The sequence below is a fragment of the Puma concolor genome, chromosome D1 (genome assembly GCF_028749965.1).
Source record: "Puma concolor isolate L17-30 chromosome D1, mPumCon1.1.hap2, whole genome shotgun sequence".
Classification (NCBI taxonomy): domain Eukaryota; kingdom Metazoa; phylum Chordata; class Mammalia; order Carnivora; family Felidae; genus Puma; species Puma concolor.
The window spans coordinates 26,181,537-26,197,402 of NC_141676.1; the positions used below are offsets into that span (position 1 = coordinate 26,181,537).

Genomic DNA, 15,866 nt, shown 5'->3' on the forward strand with positions numbered 1-15,866 from the left:
CTGGCTTTTGCAGAGGCTGGAAATGTTCATTGGACAGAGATGTGATGGCAACCGCTATCCCTGTATCCTTTCTTTCTTCAAGGGTAACACTGATCTGTAATCCCTCTCAAAATGCTGTATTGCTTCGGATTTACTATGTTGGCCAGGATAAAGGATAGTTTCCACATGGCCCTTCCTATCAAAAGGACTTTTACCCTATCAGCCAGGGAACCGATACAAAGAATCTGCTAAGGATGTGCATTTCATGTATGCATTGTGGTCTGTTTTCATTGGGAACCAGAGAAATAAACAAGGGGTTGGGTCCTTAGACTTTCCTCCCAGTGCACAGTTACAACAGGTCTCTTTGGGGGAAAGACTGGAGAACGATCTACTATGTATACTTGAAACGGCATCACAGGATCCTTCTTCAGGGGGATCCAATCCCCCCTCCTATGGCTTAAGGGTTTGTGGACGTGACTGGTGGGGACTGAGTCAGGGACAGGTATTTTCCATTGTGGCTGCTGAAATTAGCCTTCTGCTTTCCAGTGCTCCGTACTTTCTCATTATAAAAGCTTGAGAAACACTCTGGTTCATCTGCCTCACCACTAGGAACACCATGATCTGTTAGCCAATGCCCTGTAGGTCAAGGCACGCTGAATGCCACTCTGGCCTTCCTGTCAATTATAGTAATAATGCCTCTTGCCTCTGATGTTAAGTGCTGCCACGTGGCTTTTGCCATTCCAGAATCCCCCTGTTCCTACTGGAATTAGAAAGCCTAGTTCCACGGTAACATCTTCCATTGTCAACTGGCCTTCAAAGATGCCGGTGGACCTCTCACAAGGGAGATCTCTATTGCTCTACTGAGCGAACAATTGTCTGTGTCCTCCAGAAGTAGAGTCAGGTGATAGGTTTTCAGGTCTTACGTGGTAAATCCATTCTACCATCAGTGTTTTCCTGAATCTTTTGTCTCCTTTAATATTCTGCCAAAGCAGTTCCGACATCATTACCTCATTTACTGTAGGTCATTCCCATGTCCAAGTATCAAGGAGCCAAGTTTCTAGGTAACTAGACTGGCTCCAAATACCCTTGTCAAAACTTTGGGTCCCGAGTGACAGGTGTGTGACTTCATATCGTTAGTCCTGTATTCTGCCTCTTCTGCATATCTAATATCCCAAAGATCCACCTGCACGTAGGTTTCCTGATCCCTGCTGGTACAACTCAGCCAGTTCGTGGAATTGATTCTGGGTGTAGGTAATTTTCTCCTGGGGTGGGGATTATACTTCCTCATTCAGGCTGTGTGGAGATCTGACCCTGGTTATCAGCCTATGAACAACAAGTTGAGTAGAAGAGGATCTTAAGAAGACCGAGCTTCATTCTGTGAGGCACTTGCTGCAGGTAAGGTCGTGGGTTATTCCGGTATACAGAAAAGGGGAGTCTGTTCTCCTCTGATAAAGGGGATGGGCTACTTTTTCCAGCCAGGGTAATTCTTTTTTATTTATTTATTTATTTATTTTCAACATTTTTTATTTATTTTTGGGACAGAGAGAGACAGAGCATGAACGGGGGAGGGGCAGAGAGAGAGGGAGACACAGAATCGGAAACAGGCTCCAGGCTCCGAGCCATCAGCCCAGAGCCTGACGCGGGGCTCGAACTCACGAACCGCGAGATCGTGACCTGGCTGAAGTCGGACGCTTAACAGACTGCGCCACCCAGGCGCCCCAGCCAGGGTAATTCTGAGCAATGTTGAGACTGAAGACTCTCAAGCTCATCCAACCAGGGTTCCCCACCCCGAGCCCCCGGTGTCTGGTCCTGAACCCCATTCTTTTTCTATCTGGCTCTGGCTTTAACACAGGAAATTTATCATGGCTGCACACTTAGCATACTTTGTGCGGCCTGTACAATTCTGAGCCTTTATAATCAGACCCTGGATCTGACGTTTATGCATAGTCTGCCCTTGGGCGGTAGAAGATGAAAACTTTAAGGTTGCCATATAGGCCCTCTGGCTTCCGCAGTGCACCATAAGGTGGCGATGAACCATCCAGAATTTTTCGTTTCTTTTTTAAAGTTTCCGATGCCCTCAAAAGCAGTTTCTCGTGCCAGCCTTTATAATTATTATCACCCCTTATTAATTAAGTTCAGCAGCCACCTGATAATTGAAAACCTCACCTGATCACAATTAACCTCAGGTGACAGCTTTAGTAATTGCAATATCACTCATCAGGGCTTCACTAACCAATAGCAATGGGTGACTTATTACATCCAGTTGGGGGGGACACGCCAGCACAAAATCCCCTCCTGAGAGTCTGCTTCTTAAGGGTCGCTTCTGGTAACAACTGCCTTAGCCTAATTTTGCTAGAAAATGGAATGTGGTACAAACACTCACGCTCTAACAATTCATTGGGGTGCGCAGTCCCAGGAAAGCAAGAGAGGGAGAGCAGCAGGCAAGGAGGGAGAGTAATCACGGAGGGTAATTACCGAGCCGGCCTGAGCCTTGCAAAAGCCAAAACCACTTGGTGTCACCGGATAGCGCGAGAAACTGCTGTGATTCTGATCAACCCACCAGGAAAAAGAAGGGCGAACAACGTATCTAGTGTTTCCTTCTTACCGCATATTTTCGCTTGGTATTTGTGCAAAGTGTTGCTATACCCTGAGACGTCAGGGTGGTGCTAACCGGCCCCTCCAAACAGCTGACAGGGAAGCCGTAACTTCTACGGGTCCAACTCAGGCAATGTGTACATGCATCATTGTCCCTGTCCCAGCCAGGGCTGCAAAGGGTTCTCCTCACTCTGGTGGCCACGGTAGCAAAGCCAGTGACCATGTCTTTGCAATCACAGAAGCAGCAGGAGGCGACACAGGCGAGCTCTGGTCAGGAAGCAAGGTGAATGACGGAGGCCTGGAGCGATGGGGGTAAGCCGGATGCAGCAGGTCTGGGGTGCACATAGACTAGGTCAGGCATACCCTGGTTTCTTTCAAAAGGAAATGGGTACTTAGAGCACAATTGAAGCATTAGATGTATTCATTGGTCCAATGTTGTCATTGCCTCAAAAACTTTTCTTTGGGCAGCGAGGATATTTCTCTCTCTTTTAGAAGTAAATTAGGAGTTCATATTGGTATTTCTAATTAAAATGGAAGATTACAGGGTCTTACTTGGGTTTATACCTGAGTCTGTTGTGCTGAAAATCTTGGTTTGTAGTGACATTAAGGAACATGCTTATTTGCTGAAGCTACAGGGTGAATGTGGTAGTTTCAAAATAAAAATACTAATCACCCCGCTCCCCGTGTCAGACCATATTAATCTTCAGTTACACGTGGTCCCAATCTCTTCAGTGCTTCTTGCTGACAGAGGAATACACATCCCTGATTTTTTGAACTCAGAGTATGTGACTTTCTTTGGCCAATAAAATCAGATGTAAGAAGAGTGATGGTCACTTCCAGGAGGAGGTTTGAAGAGCCCGAGTATCTTTTCCTTCCGCCTCAATGAGTGGCAAATATTCCACAGATGCTACCGCCTGACTTGGGTCACGGAGGAAAGAGGACACAGATCGGAGCTATAGCTAACATACGATAAACATGTAGTGTGAGGGGAAAAGAAACTTTTATGATTGAAAAGCCACCAAGACTAGGGGTTGTTTATCACCATAGAAATAATCTAATCTAGGGGGCGCCTGGGTGGCTCGGTCGGTTAAGCATCCGACTTCGGCTCAGGTCATGATCTCGTGGTTCGTGGGTTCCAGCCCACATCGGGCTCGCTGCTGTCAGCACAGAGCCCGCTTCAGATCCTATGTCCCCCTCTCTCTGCCCCTCCCACACTCGAGCACTCTCAAACATAAAAATAAACATTAAAACATTTCTAAAACAGTAGTTATTTCTTTCGAGAGAGAGAGAGAGAGGGAGAGAGAGAATCCCAAGCAGAGCCCAACATGGGGCTCCATGTTACCAACTGTAAGATCATGGCCTGAGCTGAGATCAGGAGTCAGACGCTTAACCGACTGAGCCACCCAGGCGCTCCTACTTAATTTTACTTTCAAATTAAAACATTTACACAGTTCCAAAGTCAAAATTACACAACAAATTCTGTGCAGTTAAGTCTAGGTGCCATCCCTGCCCTCCTATCCGGTTCCTTCTCTCTCCTTATAGGTCCCCATTCTTACTGGTTTTTGGTTTATCCTTCCATTATTACCTATGGATAAGATAAGCAAATATGTTTCTATATTCATATACCTCCTTTCCTACACGAAAGATAGCATACCATAAATACCGTTCTATAACTTGCCTTTCTTAACAATATATCCTGGAAACGATTTCACAGAAGTATATAGAGATCCTTCTTATTTATTTTTACAGTTTTATACCATTCAGTTGTATGAATGCACCGTAGGTATTCATGGACATCTGGGTTGTTTCCATTCTTACACTATCACAATTATTGGCAGTGGATATCCTTGTGCTATCTCGTTTTATATTTTTTCCAGTGTATTTTTTGAGCTAGATCCCAAAAGTGGAATTGCTATGTTAAAAGGTAGGCGAATGTGTAACTTCTCTAGATGGTCCAAATTCTCCTCCAAGGGGTTGTATCCTTTTGTATTTCAGCAACGTACGAGAACCTGTTTCTGGGAGTTTTATTAGTGGAACATAGTGTCAGGCCTTGGGTTTTTGCCAATCTGATAGGAAGGAAATGATATCTCGTATAGTTTTAACTTGCATTTTTCATATTCTGAGCAAGTTGAGCCTCTTCCCGTGTATTTAGGGGTCATGCACATCTCTTCCCCCCACAAACCATTAATACACTCTGCCCATTTTTCTGCAGGGTTCTGGTGCTTTTGTTCTCAATGTTTAGAAGCTCTTTATCTGTTAGGAATATTTATCTTTCATCTATGATATAGTTTCTATTTTAAATGGTAGGATCCCTATATAGGAGAATCTGGGAACATTTAGCAAAATTACTAATGCGTCTTCCCTTTGACCCAGAAACCGCACTATGACAATGGACTTGATGTGTCAAGCTGTTGACCCAGCAGCTGCCTACCTCTGGGCTTTTTGTCATGTAAGAAAAAGAATCCTTTAAGTGACTACTCAGTTTCTAAAATTTTATTGTTACTTGATGCTTTCTGACTTGAATATAAACATCTGTTTTTCTAAATATCAGACTATTGTAAATTGTATTTAAATGTTCTTCCCTGCCCCTAGGCAGGTCAAGAGCATCTATTCTCTCACTCCAATCGCTATTTGTCACCTATCATTTGTCTCTTATCTTTTATTCCATTTTTCCCCCACCACGATGTTACCCCCACCCAGTGACACAACTGTTAAGTCAGTAAGTAGTATCTGGCCGCGCCCCCCCCCCCCCCCCCCCCCCCCCCCCCCCCGCACACAACCAGGACTCCCAGGGAAGCAGAAGGGAGAGAGGAATGGTTTCGCTGTTTTTTTTCTCCTTTCTTTCTTTGGAATGAGCCCTTTGTGACTAGCAGGTGGAGGCCTGGTACTCAGGACAGGATGACTGCTCGAGCTCTGTGCGCATGCTCAGGAAGTTGTGACTTGCCTGGGGCACATGGGGAGCCTGGGCCCTGACTGGCCCCCTCTTGGGCCAGCTCAGGGCCTCCTGGGCTGTGTGTCCTCTTTGGCTATTATCCCTTTGGCCGCATAAATGGTATATCTGCTCTCCCTGACCTCGGTGGAGATCACGCTATTTCGAGAGTCTGATGCTTTGGGTCAGCTCATGGCTGTGCCTGTCATTTCATATGGAGGAGTCCAGATCTGGCACTAATGTCCATAGACTCTATCCTAGAGAAATAAAAACACTAGTCCATAAGGATTTATATTCTGGGTTATTTATGGCTGCACTGTTTGTAGTGGCCAAAAAAAAAAAAAAAAGGAAACGACATAAGTGCCTATCAATAGGGCCAATAAATGATGGTACATTCATACAATGTGGCATTGTGTTGCTCCTAAAAAATGAGTTAGAGCTGGATCTATTGACCTGGAGAGGCGACAGTGATATACGGTCTTTGATAAGCCACTGCAGTGAGACACCGTATGCTCCACTTTTTCTCTGGATCTTCTTTCAATAAGCAAGAAGACTTCCTTGGTTTATGTCTATGTGTGTGTTCATAGTTTTGAATATTTTGCATATGTTGGGCCTCGGTTTCTTCATGTGTTAACGGAGGAGGACACTGGGGCTTCCGTCATACAGCGACAGGGAGGGTCATAGGAGCTGCAGCAGGTGCACAGCAAAACACGGTAAAAACAGTACCTCCCTGGTAATAAGCATGCGGTGGATCTTTGCTGTTATTATCACTGTGGCTATTTCACTTTACTATTTTTGTAATGTTTATTTATGTTTGAGCTGGGGGGAGGGGCAGAGAGAAGAGGGAGACACAGAATCGGAAGCAGGTTCTGAGCTGTCAGCACAGAGCCCAACGTGGAGCTCGAACTCACGAACTGCGAGATCATGGCCTGAGCCAAAGTCGGACACTTAACCGACTGAGCCACCCAGGCGCCCCTCACTATGGCTATTCTAAAAGAACACGGAGAAAGATGTAGGAGATATTTTCAGGCCGTTAATCCTGGTTACAATGTCAGGGGCGGGGGGAGAAAGTCAGGAGAAAGAGATAAACCGTAGAAATAGAAATATTTATTTCTAGTAATAGAAATAAATAGTAGTAGAAATATTATTTATGATCAAAATTAAAGCGAAATTGTGGAAATTAATATCCTAAGTGGTGTCTATGACGTGGTAATGAAAAAGAAGCACTATATATGTGTGGGGGCAAAAATAAAAATATTGATTTAATTAGGTGACTGGAGTGCAGGCAATTTTTCTCTTAGATCCTGTGGTTACTTCGATGCGGTTTTTCCTATCAATTATTTGGGAGGAAGGCCTCGTATGGCTCCTGGCACACAGGTGCTCAGTAAATGGTACCTATGGCTAAATTAATTTTATTTTAATAACTGCTCCCTTCTCAGCTGCCCAGCCTTAGGCTCCCCCCGAAACACCCACGGCTCCTCACGGGGGCCCCTGCGTACCCGCTGATAATTCGTGGTTGCAGAGCTGTTTGGGTCCTGTGCCGTTAAGCAACAGGGAAGCATGATTGAAACTGTTGTTAACAATTGAACTGAAAAGGCAGCACCTGATGCGAAGGCCCCGTACCTCTTGCCGCCTCACCCTACACAGTGACGCGCAAGGGATGTCCTAACTTATTTTCTGACACATCACAGAGCCAATTTCCAGATTGGAGCTGCCACACCAGGGAAGGCTCCCTGGAGAGAAGATCATAAATTCTGATCTCCAATCATCTTCTCCCATTTAACCAGATGTGGCATACCAAGCTCCAGAAGCGTAGGCGAGGAGAGGCTCCGGCGGAGTGTGAGAGCGGGTGGAGGTGAGGGGTGTCACTATGGCCTTGGGACAAGCACAGTGGAGAATGTCACTTGTTCTCTTAATCTCGCTTTCTGGTTTTGCTGGAAATTTAGGCTTGACCATAAAGGCATTCTGTGGCTACATTTTTACCTGCCCTCTCAGGGAGGAATGAGGGCATCTGGTTCTCAGAAAACAACTCCACGCCTCATATATTATGGAAGAGTATGTAACGGGAACGGATGACGGACCTGAGGGGATTTCAGGGCTGGAATGTGCTGGATACGCCTTCGGTACTTCCTCAGACCCTCCTGACTTCACCTGCTTTATCAGAGTCTGCTGGCTTCACCTGCAACTTGGGCCCCAAGCTGATTGCTCTCTCTTGGTCATCATGCCTCCCTGTAAGTTCCTCCTGAGAGTGATAAAACGCATAACTGGTGTCTCTGGTTCCTCCCATCACTTCCAGACTCAGATACAGCATCACAGCAAAGGGTATAGGATCTGGCTTTCCAAATAATTCTCAAAGGGACCCAAATGATGCCACTCAGAAATGTGCTGAGATTAACGCCACATGGGGCAGACTTTGATCGATGGGAAATAAGGGAAGGGAAGGAAACTGGCAGATACATTCTGCCTCATCCCTCTTCTGAACGGACTGCTCCCAGAGACAGTTTCTCCATATAACGTGCCTGGAGACTTCCACGTGGCTGAACAATTCTCTTGTTGACAACCTGCTTTTCTCAGCTCATCCTGAGACACGGTCGGCTCAGTAATCACCGCCTTGCATTGCTTTGCAATCTTCTCCTTTCCTCCCCTTTTTCCTCACTCTTACTGCCCTAGGTTTATGCAGCACAATAAGACTGGCAGCATCTAATCCCTGCTGCAGGCTCCATTCTCTAGGATAAAGTGGTAAACAGAAATAGTGGCCCCAAAAGAGGTCTATGTTCTAATCCCCGGAACCTATGACTGTGTTACCTTATATAGTAAAATGGATTTGCAAATACGATTAAGTTAAACGTGTTAAGATGGGGAAATCATCCTGGATTATCCAGGTGAGCCCAATGTGATCACAGGGATCCCTAAGAGAGGGAGGCAGGAGGGTCAAAGTCAGGAGAAGGTGATGTCAGGTTGGAAGCAGAGATTAGAGAGATGTAGCCATGAGCCAAGGAATGCGGGCTAGTCTAGAAGCTAGTAGAAGAAAGGATCGGCCTCCCCTGGAGTCTCCAGAAGGGACCCTAACACCACTTTGTGCCCCATAAGACTCATTTCACACTTCTGACATCTGGAACTGTCGGAGAATAAATCTGTGTTGTTTTAAGCCCCTCAATGTGTGGTAATTTGTTATATCAGCCATATGAGACTAATGCAGGAACCTTGGCTAAAACAGCTCTTAAATGCCCTGGTTTCCAGCATGATCCTATTTTGCATGATTAAAGTTGAATGCCATATTGTATTTTTCCTCTCTGAATTCCTTCTGTGAACAAATCCTAATCTCTCCCCCGGCAGATGGATGCCCTGGGTGGGCTGGGGCAGAGATTTATTCTCACAAAGGTAACTGTATACATATGTGTTTATATATACACAATCAACAAAAACAGGAAGACGGGAAGGAAATATTATTAACCATGGCAGCAGGTGACTTACTTCTTGCCTTGAACTTTTGTAGATTTCCCCTCTTATCTCCAACAGACAGACATTTTTCTATTATAGTAAAAAAATCATTTAAAGTGATTAGGTAAGAGACAGTCTAAGGATTTGCACTAGCCTCTGGTACTCTAGAAGTTAGTATAGAGGACGGACTACCATGAGCTGGAACGGTCAGGGTAGGCTTCATGGAGGAGGGAGGAATCAGAGAAAGACCTGGAAGGATGGGTATTGAGGGGTAGAGTAAGAGAAGGAGATATGGTGAAAGCCAAGAAAAGTGTATTTTCCCCAGGTTAATAAATAAACCCATTTGACTTAAAGGGAATGTCTGCAAAGAATGTAATCACAGTACAAAGGAAAAAAATAACGTATGCAGCATTTCCTTTTTGTTGGATATTGTAATAAGTACTCTGCTGGGTTAACTCACTTAATCTTCCCAAAAACCTCATGAGGAAGTTCTGTAATTATCCTAAGTACACAGACGAGGAAATGGAGGAGGAACTGAATGCCACGTAACTCGGCAGCAAGTTGATTGGGTCCAGATTCAAACCCCACAATCACTCAGAGCTCATGTGTGACATGGAGATTGGAGAAGAACCCTTAAGGCCTTGACAGAGCAAATGTATTAATTTTCTATTGCTGCACGTAACAGACTGAATGTTTGTATCTGTGTATCCACAGCTCGTAGGTTGAAACCCAGTCCCGTGTGTGATGGCATTTGGTGATGAGGCCTTTGGGAGCCCTCACTAATGGGACCAGCGCCCCATAAAAAGAGATGCCAGAGAGACGATCTCTCTCTCCACCACGTGAGGTCACAGCAAGAAGGTGGCCATCTGTAAACCAGGAGGGGGGGGCGGTCATCACCAGGACGTGACCATGCTGGCACCCTGATCTTGGACTCCCCACCTTCCAAAACCATGGGAAATAAATTCCTGTTGTTTAAGCCACCCATGCTGTGGTATTTTGTTAAAGCAGCCTCACCCGAGACCTTGCATACCGAATTACTAAACATTTAGCAGATTGAAATGATACCCATTTATTACAGCGCCGTGGGTCGGGGATTCAAGTAGGGTCAACTGGGGTTTCTGTTCAGGGCCTCGCAAGGCCCAACTCACGGTTTGGGCCAGGCAGGGCTCTCCTCCGGAGGCTCTGGGGACAAATCAGCGTCCAAGCTCCGTCAGATTGCTGGCTGCATGCGGTTCCTGTGGCTGTGGGCCGAGGTTCTGCCTCCTCGCTGCCTGTGGCCTCCTTCTCTTCTGCCAGCGGCTGGAGAAAACGCTCTGCCCCAAGGCGCGCGTCTAAATGAGGCCCAGCTGCATAATCTCCCTTTTGCTGTTTTGTGATTTCGGGAAGGCAGCCCATCCTCCTGACCGGCTTCCCTGGTGGGAGGTGTCGTAGCGGGATGCACTTAGCTGGGGTGGGTTTTGGAAGGATGTCAGGGCACAGCTGGGACTGAGGCGTGGACGGCGTGCAGACTGGAGACCAGAGCGCAGTCACAGGGCCGGACGGTGAAGGCCCAGGTTAGGGCAGGCGCGGCGGAAGACAGACCGGAGAGAAATGGGGACGGTGAATTACCCTGTAGCACTTGCGACCTTTTGGAACACCTCCGCGGCCCTTATGTCACGTGAGCCTCATGACGCACCTGTGGGGAAGAAGGAAGGCATGATTCTCTCCATTTGACAAATGAAGAAACTGGCGAGTCCCCGCATCTCTGTGCTTCAAAGGTCAGCCTCTGGGTCCCTGGTCCTGGCTGCCTGACTCAGGCCCCCTGTTCCTCTGGAGTTCAGGAACAGGAATTTGGGCCTTATTATCAGGTGCCATCGGGTTCCTGCCATTGTGTCCTCCTTGGGCCCGCGGGCAGTTCCTTCCCAAGGGAAACATCTTAGGGGAATCTGATTGGCAGGCACAGGGTGAAGATAGGGGACATTCCTTTCATGCTCCGGACCCCCCAGCATTCTTAGGAAGGCTGTGAAGGGGGCCGAAGTGCGGGAAGGAAGGGGATAGGCCACAGAGAGAGGCTTTCTCACCCCTGTTAGGGGGAAAGGAGATGCGAGAGAGAGACTTTTTTATTTTTGTTTTTATTTTACGTTGTCACCTTGAGAAGGGAACGACAGGGGACAGAGAAGGTGGAGGGAATGTGGAGACAGAGTGAATGACACCTACTGACTGTAAGTGACACAAGTCTACCGAGGGAAAATGTGGCATTCCAGAGGAGCAGGAAGGGGGAAAAAAAGTCACTCATATTCCCACCAGGTTAGAAATAACACCCTTTAAGATTTTGGAGCCAGAGAGAGAGTCCAAGTTTTGCATGTGGATATGTATGTCCTATATATGTACCTACTATTCTAGAAATCTGCTTTTGTGGTTGATCAATACCTATGATGGCTGTATGGGATGGGTCTCCAAGCAGATTCTTGCAGGGGCTGTGCCCCCTCCCCCCCATAAGCAGCGCTCAGGCACGAGCAAGTCCTGTCTCCCCCTCTCTCCAGGAAAGCCATCCACTTAGCTTGCCCTGGACAGCCTATTCTTCAGACACAAATCACTTCCAAAAAAAAAAAAAAAAGAAAAAATCACGCCATTAAGAAATTCAGCCCAGTCATCTCAGGTCTCAAATGCTTCCATTTTCTCCAGTCCGTCTGAAAAGGAGAGACACAGAAAGGAGAATTTTAAATGGCACATATTGATTGGCTTGGCTCACCAAAAGAAGGCACTTTACCAGCTTTTCAAATTACAATTTATTCAATAGCAAAAAAAGTAACTCAATTTGAGAAAGAGCTCTGACACCCCGTAGGAGTTGCTTTCTCTCCACTTAAATTATATCATGATCATTGTTCACTCATCATTCGCTGGAAGCCACTGGGCAAAGCACAGCTCCTGGCACCTAGGAGACAATCAATAAAGATGGTTGGATTAATGAGACTCTAACTGGCAGGGAAGTTCAAAGTCCAGAGGCTTGGGAAAATCAATGTGGGGTGAAATGGGTTGAACGTGCAAGGTTTATCCTCTTTGGTCCCTATTGGGAAGATCGCAGGGTTTAGAATCAACCTGACCTAGGTTCAAATCCTGCCCCCTTTTACTTCAGTCAATACTTCATATCTGTGGACCTTAGTGTCCTGGTCAACAAGAGAAGAGACATCTTTCCTGGATGTTTGTTGTGAGGTTTCAAAGAGATGCTCTCCATCAAATGCATCTCCAGGGCCAGAAGAAAGAAGGTGCCTCTAGATATTGTTCTGCTGGAGATGAGGGTTTGATTTCCCAAAGGGGAGGCAGCTATATCTTGCATCCACTAAAATAGTCATTGAATAAAAAAAAAGTTGGTTCATCTCTCTCTCTCTCTCTCTCTCTCTCTCTCTCTCTCCTTTTTCCTTTGTTCCTTTGTTTTATTTCTTTATACCAGAGGGAAGGTGGGGGGGGGGGAGGGGGGAATGGGTGAAATAGGTGAAGGGAATTAAGAATGCACTTATCATGATGAACACTGTGCAATATATAGACTTGTTGAATCATTATATTGGACACCTGAAATTGGTATAACACTGTAGGTTAACTGCACTGAAATGAAAATTAAAAGCTTAAAAAAACAAACAACAGTTGGTTCTCTTTACTTCCCCGTTCCTCGTCCTTGCCTGCAATTCCAGAAGCTGCCACCAGAGCTAGAGAAATGGGTCAAGTCAGAATTGCAGTGAACTACACTGGGCCCCCCTTTTAAAGAGTACAGGGCTTTTCTGTACATTATCTCCCCCATTTTTCTGTCTTCAAATGATCTGAATGTCTTTACCCACAATAAAAGGATCCATTTGCAGGGGCGCCTGGGTGGCTCGGTTAAGCATCCAACTTCGGCTCAGGTCATGATCTTGAAGTTTGTGAGTTTGAGCCCCGTGTCAGGTTCTGTGCTGACGGCCCAGAGCCTGGAGCCTGCTTAGGATTCTCTGTCTCCCTCTCTCTCTCTCTCTGCCCCTCCCTGCTCTCTCTCTCTCAAAAATAAATAAACATTAAAAATATTTTTTTTGAAAAGGATCCATTTGCATATCAGCTTCTCAATTACAGATCTTGCTTGACTTAACAATGGGGTTAGTCCCAATACACCCATTGTGAGTTGAAAATATCATAAGTCAACAATGCACATAATTCACCTTACCTACCAAACATCCTAGCTTAGCCCAGCCCACCTTAGATGTGCTCAGAACACTTACATTAGCCCACAGTTGGTTGTCGGCATATCATTGCTGACCCTCGCGATCGCGGGGCTGACTGGGAGAGGTGGCTGCCCTGCCCATCGGCCCCAGAGAGGACCATACACTTACTACTAGCCAGGGAAAAGATCGGAATTCAAAGTACAGTTTCTACCAAATGCGTATCACTTTCACACCATCATCAGTTTGAAAAATCTTGTGTTGGGATACAGGAGTGCTGATGCATAGGGGCACTTGTTCCCCAATGTTTATAGCAGCACTTTCAACAATAGCCAAATTATGGAAAGAGCCTAAATGTCCATCAACTGATGAATGGATAAAGAAGATGTGGTTTGTATACACAATGGAATACTACTTGGCAATGAGGAAGAATGAAATCTGGCCATTTGCAGCAATGTGGATGGAGCTGGAAGTATTATGCTGAGTGAAATAAGTCAGTCCGAGAAGGACAGATATCATATGTTTTCACTCCTATGTGGATCTTGAGAAACTTAACAGACCATGAGGGAAGGGAAGGGGAAAAAAAATAGTTACAAACAGAGAGGGAGGGAGGCAAACCACAAGAGACTATTAAATACAGAGAACAAACTGAGAGTGGTTGGGGGGGTGGGGTTGGAGAGAGGGAAAATGGGTGATGGGCATGGAGGAGGGCACTTGTTGGGATGAGCACTGGGTATTGTATGTAAGCCAATTTGACAATAAGTTATATTAAAAAGAAAAAGAAAAAAATCTTGTGTTGAATCATGGTCAGCCAGGGGCCATCTGCACTTTACTGTCAAAGTTGTAGGCTGATTGGTTGCAGGTGACAAAGAAGAGAGTAGGGAGAAAATCTTTGCAAGTTTCTAGGTTCCTGCATTTGGGATCAGTTGCTGACAGCCTGGGAGAGACTTTCTGCTAAATGTTCCAGGATGCTTATTGAGCTTCTGGAAGATAAGCGGTTAACTCTTAGGTCAAATATTGGAATTAAGAACAAAGGTCATGGTGACCTGAAAAAAGGATTTTCTTTCTTACTTGCATAGGGCTTTCACTTTTAATTTCTTTTTATTCAATTAATTTCATGCTATTTCATTTCTTTCATTTATTCATTTCTTTCATTTCATTTTCCTTCAAACATTTATTGGTGCAATATTGTGAGTAGCATTGCTGTAGCTAGGCCCTGGGGATTTTTCTGGGAACAAAATAAATGAAGCCTTTGCCTCTTGGAGTTGAGATTCTGCTGGGGGAGACAGACAGTTGAACAATAAACATAAGATAATGGCAGGCAGTAATAAATGTTCCAAAGGAAAAAAAAAAAAAAAAAGCAAAGTAAGAAGCTAGACTGTCATGGAGGCAATATCTGGGCAAAGTAACCGAGTACAAAGGCAGAGTAAGCCTTTGTAGATATCTGGGGGTGAAGGAATGTTCCAGGCAAAGAAGTAGAAAGTGCAAAGGCCTGAAGTCAGGGCATGTGTTGTGGCGATGAGGAGCTAGGAGGCCAGTGTGACCGGAGTGCGCTGAGCACAGGGGAGAGCAGAGGGACATAAAGTTGGAGACGTGGCCCAGATCGCACGGACCCTTAGAGGATGTAGTATCGACCTGGAATTCTATGCCAAATTTGGGAAATTGTTAAAAGGTGTTATAAGCGGGATGACTTATATCCTCCCCCCTCCAATTAATACCTTGAAGCCCTAACTGCCCGTACCTCATAATATGACTGTATCTGGAGACGGATTTTGAAGACGATGAAACTGCAATGAGGCCATTACCGTGAGCCCTAATCTAGGATGACTGATGTCCTTATACGAAGAGGAAATTTGGACACAGAGAGAGATACCAAAGACGCATGGGGATAGAGAAAAGACCACGTGAGGACCACAAGTCGAGGAGAGAGGCTTAAGAAGAAACCCAAACTGCCAACACCCTGATCGTGGACTTCCAGCCTCCACGACTGTGAGGAAAGAAATCTATTGTGTGTGCCAGGCAGTCTGTGGTATTCAGTTATGGCAGCTCTTAAAACAAACACAAAGGGTATCAAAGCACAGACTGCCATCATCTGGCTTTAATTTTCAAACGATCACTCCAGCTGCTGTGAAAAAAGGGCCATGGTGGGGAAGAGTGGAGACAAGGAGGCCAGCTAAGAGGCTGCTGCAGTGACCCAGGTAAAATGGGGCTGTGGGCTGGACTGTACCAGTAGGAAAAGAGGTGATGAGAAGTCCCGAATCCAGACAAACCTTGCAGGAAGAGCTAACGGGATTTGTGGGAAAGAGGAAATGGACATGCTGGCCAAGTCAGGCTTGTTCAGGATGTCCACTCAGGCACTGGCCAAAAGCATCCAATCCCTTGTCCCCCCAAGAGGTTCTGGGTACTGCGACAAGATCTTAAAAAAAAAAAAGTCCTAAGATTTTACAGCCAAACTGATCTTACAAGGAATAAAAGGCAGAGGCTACTGAAGGAAAGGAGATCCTAGGATAGTTCTAGGGTCAGAATGCTTGGATTTAAGTCCTGGATCCACTTCTTACTGTGTGACTAAGGGCAAGTTATTGAAACATTCTAAATGTCAGTTTCTTCATCCATGCAACGAAGACGACAATATCCACCTCATGGGCCTGTTGTATGAATTGGTGTATTTATGTAAAGCTCTCAGCATAGATTTGTCCTATAGTAAATGGTATGTATTGGTTAGCTCTTGCTGTGTAACAACCACCCCCCCATCAACTCAG

General features: G+C 45.7%; 1 long non-coding RNA gene across 3 annotated transcripts; it reads left to right on the forward strand.

Annotated features, from left to right (window-relative positions):
* The first annotated feature begins 759 nt into the window (after positions 1-759).
* LOC147576551 (uncharacterized) lies at positions 760-9,924 on the forward strand. 3 transcript variants are annotated; one of them, XR_015240894.1, is made up of 5 exons: positions 760-905; positions 1,272-1,374; positions 2,814-2,886; positions 7,450-7,734; positions 9,659-9,924. It is a non-coding gene; the product is annotated as an uncharacterized LOC147576551 (long non-coding RNA). The 3 variants fall into 3 exon arrangements; XR_015240895.1 differs by having other exon boundaries at positions 7,499-7,734; XR_015240896.1 differs by lacking the exon at positions 7,450-7,734 and having other exon boundaries at positions 761-905.
* Positions 9,925-15,866: the final 5,942 nt, after the last annotated feature.